Below are 14,480 nucleotides of genomic sequence, written 5' to 3' on the forward strand. Positions count from 1 at the left end.
GCTTCTTGCGACCCTGTTGACTATTTTGAATGAAACGCTTGATTGTTCGATGATCACGCTTCAGAAGCTTTGCAATTTTAAGAGTGCTGCATCCCTCTGCAAGATATCTCACTATTTTTGACTTTTCTGAGCCTGTCAAGTCCTTCTTTTGACCCATTTTGCCAAAGGAAAGGAAGTTGCCTAATAATTATGCACACCTGATATAGGGTGTTGATGTCATTAGACCACACCCCTTCTCATTACAGAGATGCACATCACCTAATATGCTTAATTGGTAGTAGGCTTTCGAGCCTATACAGCTTGGAGTAAGACAACATGCATAAAGAGGATGATGTGGTCAAAATACTCATTTGCCTAATAATTCTGCACACAGTGTACAGAGACATTACACCACTAATGCATTCCTAACCTGAGGCGTGAGTTATAACATCTTGGAAGGCCCTGTGATTGTACCCTGCGCACGCTGCAATTGGTGTCACAAACAAAACTATAGATTTTTATACCCATATCCTGACCCACTGCATAATTTGGCGTCCATGTAACCGTAACACGGTTCTGCTCATTGCATTTGCATATATTACATTTTTAAAGATAACATACATACATGTTTCAACAATACTATTCTTTGTTCATTAAGGAGACTTAGCCATCCAAACATTGTGAGATTGATGGCAGCTGCAAAAACAGGGAATGCAATCCTGCTGGCCGGTGAATATATACATGGTGCAAGTCTTGATAAAATACTTCATAATGAGAATTTAGCAACAAAGGTATTTATATATTACTGTAATAATGTAGTCTGATGTTAAAAAGTTAAAATGAATAGCTGCTTTCTTTTTGTAATGGTAGCTTTATCAGTGGCAAAGATTAAAAAAAAAAAACATCTTGAAATTTTCATTTATTTTTGGAATTTCGTTTTCAGTTATTTTAATTTTATTAACTTTTTGGTTCTGATCTTTTTTTTTTTTGCCTTTGTCACTTTCTGAAGAAGATAAACTGTACATTGGGTTTGAAATTGCACTCGCAATTGAGCGAACTTCTGTTTTAAGTTCGGCGTCTAAAGTTCGGCTTCCGGTTAGCGGAGGATCCCGATATGGATTCCGAATTCCGTTGTGGTCCGTGGTAGCGGAATCAATAATCGGCCATTATTGATTCCACTACCACGGACTACAACGGAATTCGGAATCCATATCGGGATCCTCCGCTAACCGGAAGCCGAACTGTAGACGCCGAACTTAAAACAGAAGTTCGCTCTACACTAATCAGGATAATAAACCGGCAAATGTCATTGTAAGTATTTGCTATTTATTTAATGGTCTTTTTTTCATCTAAGAATAATAGAATCCAAAATTGAAGGGGTTTTAAAGAAGTTATCCAAGATCTATAATGCCCCCCTCCCAATATGCTTGGGCCACTGGGCCACTCAGAGGTTGTACTTGCCTCGCAACCCGGCACCTGCGTCGCTTCTCATACCAACACGACGCCCTTTAATTTAGAAAAAATCTAACACTCGTGACAGAGGAAGAACAGTTGTCCAGACAATCATCTCACACAATATATCATACACATGTTAGGCCTTGTTCACATTTCTGTTATTCACTGACATGTGCATTTTTCATGGACAGCACACATACCAATATATTTAAATGTCTGGGCACATATCAGAACTTTTTTTTTTTCTGATGAGACATGCACTACTTTGGTCCATGATGCGGACGAAACATGCCCATTGATGTCTATGGGTCCATGAAAATCTGATGGCATCCATGTTGCATGCGTTTTTCACTGATGACTGATAGTAGATGCATAGGAAATTAAATCACACACGGCCAACCATGGATACTTAACAGACATCTTCACGGATGAAACCTTTTGTTTTGTTTTTTTCAATGATTGGATACTGACACAGAAATGTGAATGAGGCCTTAGTGCTCAGGCTCACGACTGTATGTATTTTGCGGACCGCAAAAAATACGGATGAGGTCCTTGCATATTTTACGGAACGGAACAGCTGGCCCCTAAGGCCCCTTTTCACACAGCAGCAGGGCTGAAAGGGCTTAAACCAATGAGATCCATGTACAAACCTTTTTATTAATATATAATTTAATGAAATCTTTATTACCTGCCTATTAATGCACGTGTTCATCTAAATGATACTTATTATCCTAACTGCTCTGTCTTTCTCAGGGCCGGCCGCACAGGTTCCTTGACTGGTGTAGCGACTGCCACAAACACCACACACTGTAACGACATGCAGGACGAACCCCAGGCATAGTGATCTGTATTGCCATCCTCAGGAGAGCGAGAGATATCGCTGCTGGGATTCAAACCCATGACCTTCTGTATCAGAGGCAAAGCACTTACCCACACAGCTATAAGAGCTGCATAGCCACTGACTGGAAAAATATGAGACTTCTACTGTAGACTCTGTTATAACTGTTATAGCCAGTGTACATCTACAGAAGGTCGTGGGTTTGAGTCCCAGCAGAAACGTTTCTGAAATACAGGGTAAATTAGAATACACAAGCACTGACTCCATATATGCCCATACAGCGCGGGACACAGGACGGAAGAGGCTGCATCGCATCGCTGACATGGAGGTAAGTATAAGTGTTTTTTTTTTTTTTTAATACCCGACTGTTACTGCCACATGGGGGAAGCGGGAGGCACTTGATACTGGCACATGGGGGGAGGGGGGTTGGCACTATGATACTGGCACATGGGGGGGAAGGAGAGAGGCACTTGATACTGTCACATGGGGGGGTTGGCACTATGATACTGGGACACATGGGGGGGTGAGAAGGAGAGAGGCACTTGATACTAGCACATTGGGAGGGGGGAGATGGCACTATGATTCTGGCACATATGGACATATGGACATATGGGGGTTGGGGTGGGAAGGAGAGAGGCACTTAATACTGGCTCATTGGGGGGGATGTGGCACTATGATACTGGAACATGGGGGGCGAGTGGGAAGGAGAGAGGCACTTGATACTGGCACATGGGGGGTTTGGCACTTGATACTGGCACATGGGGGGTTTGGCACTATGATACTGGCACATGGGGGGTGGGAAGGAGAGAGGCACTTGATACTGGCACATGGGGGGGTGGCACTATGATACTGGCACATTGGGGGGAGAGATGGCACTATGATACTGGCAGTTTGGGGGGGCGAGATGGCACTATGATACTGGGACATGTGGGGGGGAGAGGCACTTGATACTTGCACATGATGGGGGGGCATCTATGGGGACACTTACTGGCACATTATTGGGGGGCATTATGTGGGTCCCTTTTTACTAGCACATTATAAGGCCCTTAATCATACCCAGTGTCACCCATAGCCATTCTCCTGCCACCCTCATCATACCCTGTCACCTTTACCCAGTTCCCTGCCCCCTCAATTAGACACTGCCCCCCTTAATCATACCCAGTGTCACCCATAGCCAGTCCCCTGCCCCCCTAATCATACCTTGTCACCTTTACCCAGGCCCCTGCCCCTTAATCATACCCAGTGTCAACCAAAGCCAGTCCCCTGCCCCTTAATCATACCTAGTGTCACCCAAAGCCAGTCCCCTGCCCCTTAATCATACCCAGTGTCACCCTTATCCAGTCCCCTGCCCCCTTAATCATACCCAGTTTCTGTCACCCTTAATTTAAGGGGGGCAGGGTCTAATTGAGGGGGCAGGGGACTGGGTAAGGGTGACACTGGGTATGATTAAGAAGGGCAGGGGACTGGGTAAAGGTGACAGGGTATTATTAAGGGGGGCAGGGGACTGGCTCTGGGTGACACTGGGTATGATTAAGGGTGGCAGGGGACTGGGCAAAGGTGACAGGGTATGATTAAGGGGGGGGCAGGAGACTGGCTATGGGTGGCACTGGGTATGATTGTACTTGTTTGCACTTCCACTTAAATTATCTGTAATTAAAAAAACTTGTTTGTTACAAAGATTGTTTTCCTCTTTGTGTATGTTTAGGTGAAATGGGGGGGGGGGCACAATATTAGCTCGCACAGGGCGCCTGAACACCTAAGGCCAGCCCTGGTCTTTCTTATATAGATTGGGCAGTATATTGTCGCTTAGTATTTTTCCTAAACATTATTGTTGCTCCACAGAGACCATGTTCGACAAGAACAATTAGCTGGACTATGTTATTTGTTCAGTTCATTTTTTGTATTCAATTTCTCCAACTGATTTCTTAACTAGTAATAAAAATAAAATGTTTTAACAGCAGTGTGCTCATACTACCTCAGGAATCAGTAACCTCCATCACTCTAGGTGTTCTGAGTCTACATCTTCCATCATGCACACTTGCTTGGCTGTTCTACTACCACATAAGTGAAAGGATCATGCTGGGAGTTGTAGTTTCACAACCTAATACTATTCAATATTTATTCTAAAGAGTTGTGATTGAGAAAAGCTTTTATATATTTTTTATTATTATTTTTATTTTATTTAATCCAATAAAATACTAAAAATTATTACATAATAAAAACATCAAGCATCAGCCAGAAATAGCTTATATATTTAATACACCGTATTTTTCGCCCTATAAGACGCACCGGCCCATAAGACGCACCTAGGTTTTGGGGAGGAAAATAAGAAAAAAAATATTTTTAACCAAAAGGTGTGGTTTTGGTGGGTTTGGAACTAATGGTGGTCTGTGGATGGCACTATTACTGGGGATCTGTGGATGACGGACACTGTTATGGGGGGGATCTGTGGATGACAGACACTGTTATGGGGGATCTGTGGATGACGGACACTGTTATGGGGGATCTGTGGATGACGGTCACTGTTATGGGGGGATATGTGGATGACGGACACTGTTATGGGGGATCTGTGGATGACGGACACTGTTATGGGGGGATCTGTGGCTTGCACTGTTACAGGGAGATCTGTGGCTGGCACTGTTAACAGGGGGATCTGTGGATGGCACTGTTACAGGGGGATCTGTAGATGGCACTGTTACAGGGGGGATCTGTGGATGGCACTGTTACAGGGGGATCTGTGAATGGCACTGTTAAAGGGGGGATCTGTGACGGACACTGTTATGGGGGGGGATCTGTGACGGACACTGTTATGGGGGGGATCTGTGGCTTGCACTGTTACAGGGGGGGATCTGTGGATGGCACTGTTACAGGGGGGATCTGTGGATGGCACTGTTAGAGGGGGGATCTGTGGGTGGCACTGTTATATATGTGCCATCCACAGACCCCCCCAACCAATAACAGTGCCATCCACAGACCCCCCCAACCCATAACAGTGCCATCCACAGATGTCCCCCAGCCCATAACTGTGCCATCCACAGATGTCCCCCATAAAAATGTCATCCACAGATCCCCCCCGCCGCTCCGGTATACTAATATAAAATGTCTTATTCAATTAATACAACAAAAAGAAATTCCGCAGCACTTCCAAAGCGTAAAATGAAAAAAATAGCTTGAGAAAGATCCCAGAGAGAAGGATCGAAACGTTGCTGTCTGATAAATAAAGTACTATTTTTTCATTTTATGCTTTGGAAGTGCTGCGGAATTTCTTTTTGTTATATGCCTTGGAGGGGGACCGCCTCCATAGCCGCTTGCACTCCGCTGACATTGTTTGTCGCAGTGCGGCTCCTGTTGCCTTTTATTCAATTAATAGTTATTAAACATGCCCCCTCACTCCTAATAGTACCTTACATCCTAACCGCTTCAGTACAACGCAGGCAGGCCGGGCGGCCGGCGTGTCACTCACTGACGTCACTTGCCTGCACCGCCTGCTTCATTCATAAAGTAGGCGGCGCAGGCACGTGACATCAGGGAGTTACGCTGCCGGCCTGCCTGCATTCTACTGAAGCGGTTACGATGTAAGGTACTATTAGGAGTGAGGGGGCATGTTTAATAACTACTGTATTAATTGAATAAGACATTTTATATTAGTATACCGGAGTGGCGGGGCTATAGTACAGTGACTGCACCACCCCGCCGCTATTGCCGGCCCCCAGCTCCTCCTCCCAGTCCCTTCCCCCGCCCTCGCATACATCGCAGCCAGCAATGTAAAACTGCCAGCATTCGCCCCATAAGACGCAGGGGCATTTCACCCCCATTTTAGGGGGAGAAAAAGTGCGTCTTATGGGGCAAAAAATACGGTATTCTCTTTTTCAGATTGAACAAAAAAATAAAAAAGCATTTCTCACAGACTGGGGAATGGCGAATATAAGAGACACATTCATTCTAAAAATTGGAAGCCGATCATATTCACAGAAAATTGGTCCTCTTGGGGGAACTGCACTGTATATGGCGACGGAATGCTTGATTCACTATCAAAGCCCAACCGTGAAGACAGATATGTGGTCACTTGGGGCAACACTCCTTGAGCTATTCAGCAATCGCAAACCATGGAACAGTAAGAAAGCCCGAGAATTATGCATTGCAATAACTTCTGAAATACCACCCCATGCAATTGTATGTGTACGTACATGCCAGGATTGTTCCTGTTATTACCAAACGTTTTTCTTACAATGCAGATAATAGACCGACCCCTTCAGAAATGATAGGCCAAATAAAAAGTCTGGATGGTGTCAATTTAGAAAAGCATTATGGTTATTCATGGTAATTTATTATATGATTAATATGAAAAGTTTTTTTACTTGCATTTTTGTAATCACTTTGTTTACAATGTTTATGTGCCCATTTGCTGTATGTGCTGGTAAGGCTCCTAGCACATGTTACACTCTTGGCACCTGTTTAATGAATAGAGGCCTATGGTTGTGTTCATCTTCAGGCCTCTTAAATATACATCATAATACCTATTTTCTGCTTATTACAGTCTAAAGAATGCTTCCATGCAAAGGCATCAAATGCAAAAACTAGAATATATAAACTAATTTAGGCTACTTTCACACCTACGTTAGGTGCGGATCCGTCTGGTATCTGCACAGACGGATCCGCACCTATAATGCAAACGCTTAGATCCGTTCAGAACAGATCCGTTTGCATTAGCATGAAAAAAAAAAAAAAAAAATTTTTTTTTTTTTTTTTTTTTGTTCATGATAATGCAAACGGATCCGTTTTGACTTTACATTGAAAGTCAATGGGGGACGGATCCGTTTGAAAATTGAGCCATATAGTGTCAACTTCAAACGGATCCGTCCCCATTGACTTACATTGTAAGTCTGGACGGATCCGTTTGCCTCCGCACGGCCAGGCGTACACCCGAACGCTGCAAGCTGCGTTCAGGTGTCCGCCTGCTGAGCGGAGCGGAGGACAAATGGTGCCAGACTGATGCATTCTGAGCGGATCCGCATCCACTCAGAATGCATTAGGACTGGACGGATCCGTTCGGGGCCGCTTGTGAGAGCCTTCAAACGGAACTCACAAGCGGAGCCCCGAACGCTAGTGTGAAAGTAGCCTTAGCTATGGAACATACTGTCTGATCATACTGTTCCAATAAGTTGATAATGTAGCTGCTAAAGTATGTTTCAATATACAGGGAGTGCAGAATTATTAGGCAAGTTGTATTTTTGAGGTTTAATTTTATTATTGAACAACAACCATGTTCTCAATGAACCCAAAAAACTCATTAATATCAAAGCTGAATATTTTTGGAAGTAGTTTTTAGTTTGTTTTTAGTTTTAGCTATTTTAGGGGGATATCTGTGTGTGCAGGTGACTATTACTGTGCATAATTATTAGGCAACTTAACAACAACAAAAAATATATACCCATTTCAATTATTTATTTTTACCAGTGAAACCAATATAACATCTCAACATTCACAAATATACATTTCTGACATTCAAAAACAAAACAAAAACAAATCAGTGACCAATATAGCCACCTTTCTTTGCAAGGACACTCAAAAGCCTGCCATCCATGGATTCTGTCAGTGTTTTGATCTGTTCACCCTCAACATTGCGTGCAGCAGCAACCACAGCCTCCCAGACACTGTTCAGAGAGGTGTACTGTTTTCCCTCCTTGTAAATCTCACATTTGATGATGGACCACAGGTTCTCAATGGGGTTCAGATCAGGTGAACAAGGAGGCCATGTCATTAGATTTTCTTCTTTTATACCCTTTCTTGCCAGCCACGCTGTGGAGTACTTGGACGCATGTGATGGAGCATTGTCCTGCATGAAAATCATGTTTTTCTTGAAGGATGCAGACTTCTTCCTGTACCACTGCTTGAAGAAGGTGTCTTCCAGAAACTGGCAGTAGGACTGGGAGTTGAGCTTGACTCCATCCTCAACCCGAAAAGGCCCCACAAGCTCATCTTTGATGATACCAGCCCAAACCAGTACTCCACCTCCACCTTGCTGGCGTCTGAGTCGGACTGGAGCTCTCTGCCCTTTACCAATCCAGCCACGGGCCCATCCATCTGGCCCATCAAGACTCACTCTCATTTCATCAGTCCATAAAACCTTAGAAAAATCAGTCTTGAGATATTTCTTGGCCCAGTCTTGACGTTTCAGCTTGTGTGTCTTGTTCAGTGGTGGTCGTCTTTCAGCCTTTCTTACCTTGGCCATGTCTCTGAGTATTGCACACCTTGTGCTTTTGGGCACTCCAGTGATGTTGCAGCTCTGAAATATGGCCAAACTGGTGGCAAGTGGCATCTTGGCAGCTGCACGCTTGACTTTTCTCAGTTCATGGGCAGTTATTTTGCGCCTTGGTTTTTCCACACGCTTCTTGCGACCCTGTTGACTATTTTGAATGAAACGCTTGATTGTTCGATGATCACGCTTCAGAAGCTTTGCAATTTTAAGAGTGCTGCATCCCTCTGCAAGATATCTCACTATTTTTGACTTTTCTGAGCCTGTCAAGTCCTTCTTTTGACCCATTTTGCCAAAGGAAAGGAAGTTGCCTAATAATTATGCACACCTAATATAGGGTGTTTATGTCATTAGACCACACCCCTTCTCATTACAGAGATGCACATCACCTAATATGCTTAATTGGTAGTAGGCTTTCGAGCCTATACAGCTTGGAGTAAGACAACATGCATAAAGAGGATGATGTGGTCAAAATACTCATTTGCCTAATAATTCTGCACGCAGTGTAGATCCGGGATCACTATAAAATACTGTTTATTTCATATACCATTCATAAATAAAAATATATAATAAAACAAAATATTTAAAAAATAATACATATACAATAAGAATAAAAATGATTAAAACATCCAAAAATCCTCTAATGGGAGTTCTACTTTGAGGTATAATTGCTTATAGTAAAAAATGGTAGATAAATCAATTGTATCGAGCTCAGATATGTTATTTAGTTCACTCCATCTCCAGAGTATATACTGCACAGTGGTAAATCACCATAGATAGTGTATCTGTATTGTTTCTTCAGTAATATAGTTGTTAATAAATTAATTTCCACAATGTTTCGGCAGTTGTATTATCTCAGATCAAGCCGGTTATAATATGTCCATTCCTTGTACAGAGACGTTCTACATCACCATTGTGGTATCCATCCCCGTTTCACCAATTTCACTTTTTTTTTTTTTTTTTTCACTGACAGGAATATCTAGACGAGAAGATATTTAGATGTGATTGGGTACAGAAACATAAGAACAGAAAAATACAAAACCATAAATAACAATACTAAAATTGATATAAATAAAAATAAAAAGGTAGAACCCAATTCACTATAAGGATACGTTTTTGTGGATATATCACCATGTGAAAACCACATAGGCCTCATATTCAGATGGGGATTTGTATGAACCATTCCAGAAATAATAAATAAAAAACTGAAAAATAATAAAGTACAAAAAATTAAGAAATAAAAAATAAAAAACAAAAAAACTTGAAAAATGCAAGTCAAGCGAGGGGTTATTTGAGTATGTTCAAAATAATAGATGCACAATCTATCTAGGTATAGGCCATTTGCTATAGGAATATATATATATACAGTGGATATAAAAAGTCTACACACCCCTGTTAAAATGTCAGGTTTCTGTGATGTAAAAAAATGAGACAAAGATAAATCATTTCAGAACTTTTTCACCTTAATGTGACCTATAAACCGTACCACTCAATTGAAAAACAAACTGAAATCTTTTAGGTAGAGGGAAGAAAAAAAATATAAAAATAAAATAATATGGTTGCATAAGTGTGCACACCCTTAAACTAATACTTTGTTGAAGCACCTTTTGATTTTATTACAGCACTAAGTCTTTTTGGGTATGAGTCTATCAGCATGGCCCATTTTGACTTGGCAAGATTTGCCCACTCTTCTTTGCAAAAACACTCCAAATCTGTCAGATTGCGAGGGCATCTCCTGTGCACAGCCCTCTTCAGATCACCCCACAGATTTTCAATCATATTCAGGTCTGGGCTCTGGCTGGACTATTCCAAAACTTTAATCTTCTTCTTGGATGTAACGTATGCTTGGGTCGTTGTCATGCTGTAAGATAAAGTTCCTCTTCATGTTCAGCTTTCTAGCAGAAGCCTGAAGGTTTTGTGCCAATATTGACTGGTATTTGGAACTGTTATAATTCCCTCTAGCTTAACTAAGGCTCCAGTTCCAGCTGAAGAAAAACAGCCCCAAAGCATGATGCTGCCACCACCATGCTTCACTGTGGGTTTGGTGTTCTTTTGGTGATGTGCAGTGTTGTTTTTGCGGCAAACATATCTTTTGAAATTATGGCCAACAAGTTCAACCTTGGTTTCATCAGACCATAACACATTTTTCCACATGCTTTTGGGAGACTTCAGATGTGTTTTTGCAAAATGTAGCCTGGCTTGGATGTTTTTCTTTGTAAGAAAAGGCTTTCGTCTTGTCACTCTACCCCATAGCCCAGACATATGAAGAATACGGGAGATTGTTGTCACATGTACCACACAGCCAGTACTTGCCAGATATTCCTGCAGCTCCTTTAATGTTGCTGTAGGCCTCTTGGTAGCCTCCCAGACCAGTTTTCTTCTCGTCTTTTCATCAATTTTGGAGGGACGTCCAGTTCTTGGTAATGTCACTCTTGTGCCATATTTTCTCCACTGTGTTCCATGGTATATCTAATGCCTTGGAAATTCTTTTGTACCCTTTTCTCCTTTTAACAATGAGATCCCTCTGATGCTTTGGAAGCTCTCTGTGGACCATGGCTTTTGCTGTGGCATGCGACTAAGAAAATTTCAGGAAAGACCAACTAGAGCAGCTGAACTTTATTTGGGGTTAATCAGAGGCACTTTAAATGATGGCAGGTGTATGCTGACTCCTATTTAACATGATTTTGAATGTGATTGCTTAATTCTGAACACAGCTACATCCCCAGTTATAAGAGGGTGTGCACACTTATGCAACCACATTATTTTAGTTTCTTTTGTTTTCTTCCCTCCACCTAAAATATTTCAGTTTGTTTTTCAATTGAGTTGTACAGGTCACATTAAGGCTACATTCACACATCAGTATTTTTCTATATCCCGATTTTCGGTCCGTTTTTTGCGGATCCGTTGTTCCTGAAAATGTTTCCGTATGTCATCTGTATGTCATCCGTTTTTTGCGGATCCATTGACTTTGTATTGTACCAGGATCCGAATTTTGCGGAAAACAATAGGACATGTTTTATATTTAAACGGACATGCGGAACGGAACAACGGAAACGGACAGCACACATTGTGCTGTCCGATTTTTTCCAGGACCCATTGAAAATGAATGGGTCCAGATCTGTTCCGCAAAAAACGGAACAGATCAGGAAATAAAAAACGGACGTGTGAATGGACCCTAAACGTGGAAAACGTTCTGAAATGATTTATCTTTGTCTAATTTTTTTACATCACAGAAACCTGAAATTTTAACAGGGGAGTGTATACTTTTCATATCCACTGTACAAATACCGAGGTGAACCGCATCTGTCTTTTTAGGGTTTGATGTACCCCTCAAGTATAGTCCCTGAACCAGGACACATTATATATGACTGTAAGAGAATAACAGCTATACAGTATACTGCGCTATCCCACCAATGTTGGGGCGGATAATAGCATTTATGTGGGTTACAAATTATCCTGGGATCGAATGCATGTCTGTATAGCAATTATACTGTGAATATAAGGACTGATCCGGCACAATAACAAGGAGGGAATGTATCTACTTTAAGTATGATCATTGCAAATCATGTTTAATAATGGAGGTGGATAAAACTGCAAAAATAAAGAAAAGCATACTGGATTCCACCCCACTTTTTGCAGTTATCCCTATGACATAAGGAGCTATAGGGTATTTAAAGAAGGGACGGACAACAAAGGGTTTTGACCACTGAAGAAGGAACAAGGTTCCGAAACGTGTCTGGTTGCTAATGCCCCTCATGTGAAGACATCTCGATACGGATTGTTATCTATGAACTAGTACGGAGTGCTCCATTTTTCTCCAGCAGAGATTGGAATCGGATAATCCGCTCATCCACACTTACTACGTGGCACGCTGACTACATCCATCTTCAGCACACAGGACAAGTATGGACTCACTGTAAGAGGGAATATCCGGAGGTAAGTTCTATTAGTGCCTAAGACCATGCCTCCATAGTACATGCCTCACTGAAGACATGCAAAAAGATTTAGCCTCTAATAAAGCCAGATTGGGGGAAGCGGAACAGCGCATATCAGCCTCAGAAGATGACATGACCAGCACCCATTCACACATTAGTGACCTATTGCAAACCCAGGCCTGTATGGTTGAAAAAATTGACAATATCAAAACAGGTTTCCTCTTCTTTTTTTAACATTTCCTTCCTATTTTCAACTATTTCTTTGTGATATAAGCTGTTTTACCGGGAAAATACTCATTATGTATGTCTGTATTTCTGTCTGCAAACAGAAAATATGGATAACTTCTGTGTGCATTCTGGATTTTTTTCTCTCTCACATTATATACAGTAAATGTCCATTCTTGTCTGCAAAATGGACAATAATAGGACATGTTCTTTAATTTGTGAAAGAGCCCCCAGATCATGCACATGCACAAAATATGGATACATACACAGTGCAATAGAAATTAATTGATATTTTTCATTGTACATAGTTTTCATTGTAGTAGAGATAGCACAAAGATGAAAAAAAACAGGCGTGTGCATGAGGTATAATGTGAAATGAAACTCAAAGATAGGTGACCACAATAAAACCACACTTTTCAAACATTATTTTTATTGATATATTATTAATATAATTATTTATTATAATTAAACCAAACACTCCTTGTGGTTATAATCCTTGTTAAGATTAAAGGGGTGCCATCAGTACATATTGATGACCTCCTAAAAATAGGTCATCGATATGTATTATATAAGGGTCTGAATTAATCCCCATCATTTAGCAGTTTAAAGAGGAGACTGAGGTCATACTGGCACTGGTTTCTCTTTAAAGATTACATTTCAAGAATCATCTCGCTTGCAGCAGCAATGTAGTGTCCCATTCAAGTGACTTGAACAAGCACTTGTAATTACACTGCGCCACCAAGATTTTCCAGACGATGCACAGTGTAATTAGCGCTCACACAAATACCGCCTCATCTTCACACCCCCACCTATCAGATATTGATCACATACAGTCAGGTCCATAAATATTGGCACATCGACACAATTCTGACAGTTTTGGCTCTATACACCACCACAATGGATTTGAAATGAAACGAACAAGATGTGCTTTAACTGCAGACTGTCAGCTTTAATTTGAGGGTATTTACATCCAAATCAGGTGAATGGTGTAGGAATTACAACAGTTTGCATATGTGCCTCCCACTTGTTAAGGGACCAAAAGTAATGGGACATAATAATAATCATAAATCAAACTTTCACTGTTTAATACTTAGTTGCAAATCCTTTGCAGTCAATTACAGCCTGAAGTCTGGAATGCATAGACATAACCAGATGCTGGGTTTCATCCCTGGTGATGCTCTGCCAGGCCTCTACTGCAATTGTTTTCAGTTCCTGCTTGTTCTTGGGGCATTTTCCCTTCAGTTTTGTCTTCAGCAAGTGAAATGCATGCTCAATCGGATTCAGGTCAGGTGATTGACTTGGCCATTGCATAACATTTAACTTCTTTCCCTTAAAAAACTCTTTGGTTGCTTTTGCAGTATGCTTTGGGTCATTGTCTATCTGCACTGTCAAGCGCCGTCCAATGAGTTCTGAAGCATTTGGCTGAATATGAGCAGATAATATTGCCCGAAACACTTCAGAATTCATCCTGCTGCTTTTGTCAGCAGTCACATCATCAATAAATACAAGAGAACCAGTTCCATTGGCAGTCATACATGCCCACGCCATGACACTACCACCAACATGCTTCACTGATGAGGTGGTATGCTTAGGATCATGAGCAGTTCCTTTCCTTCGCCATACTCTTCTCTTCCCATCACTCTGGTACAAGTTGATCTTGGTCTCATCTGTCCATAGGATGTTGTTCCAGAACTGTGAAGGCTTTTTTAGATGTCGTTTGGCAAACTCTAATCTGGCCTTCCTGTTTTTGAGGCTCACCAATGATTTACATCTTGTGGTGAACCCTCTGTAT

This window comes from Bufo bufo, chromosome 3 (assembly GCF_905171765.1).
Source record: "Bufo bufo chromosome 3, aBufBuf1.1, whole genome shotgun sequence".
Classification (NCBI taxonomy): Eukaryota; Metazoa; Chordata; class Amphibia; order Anura; family Bufonidae; genus Bufo; species Bufo bufo.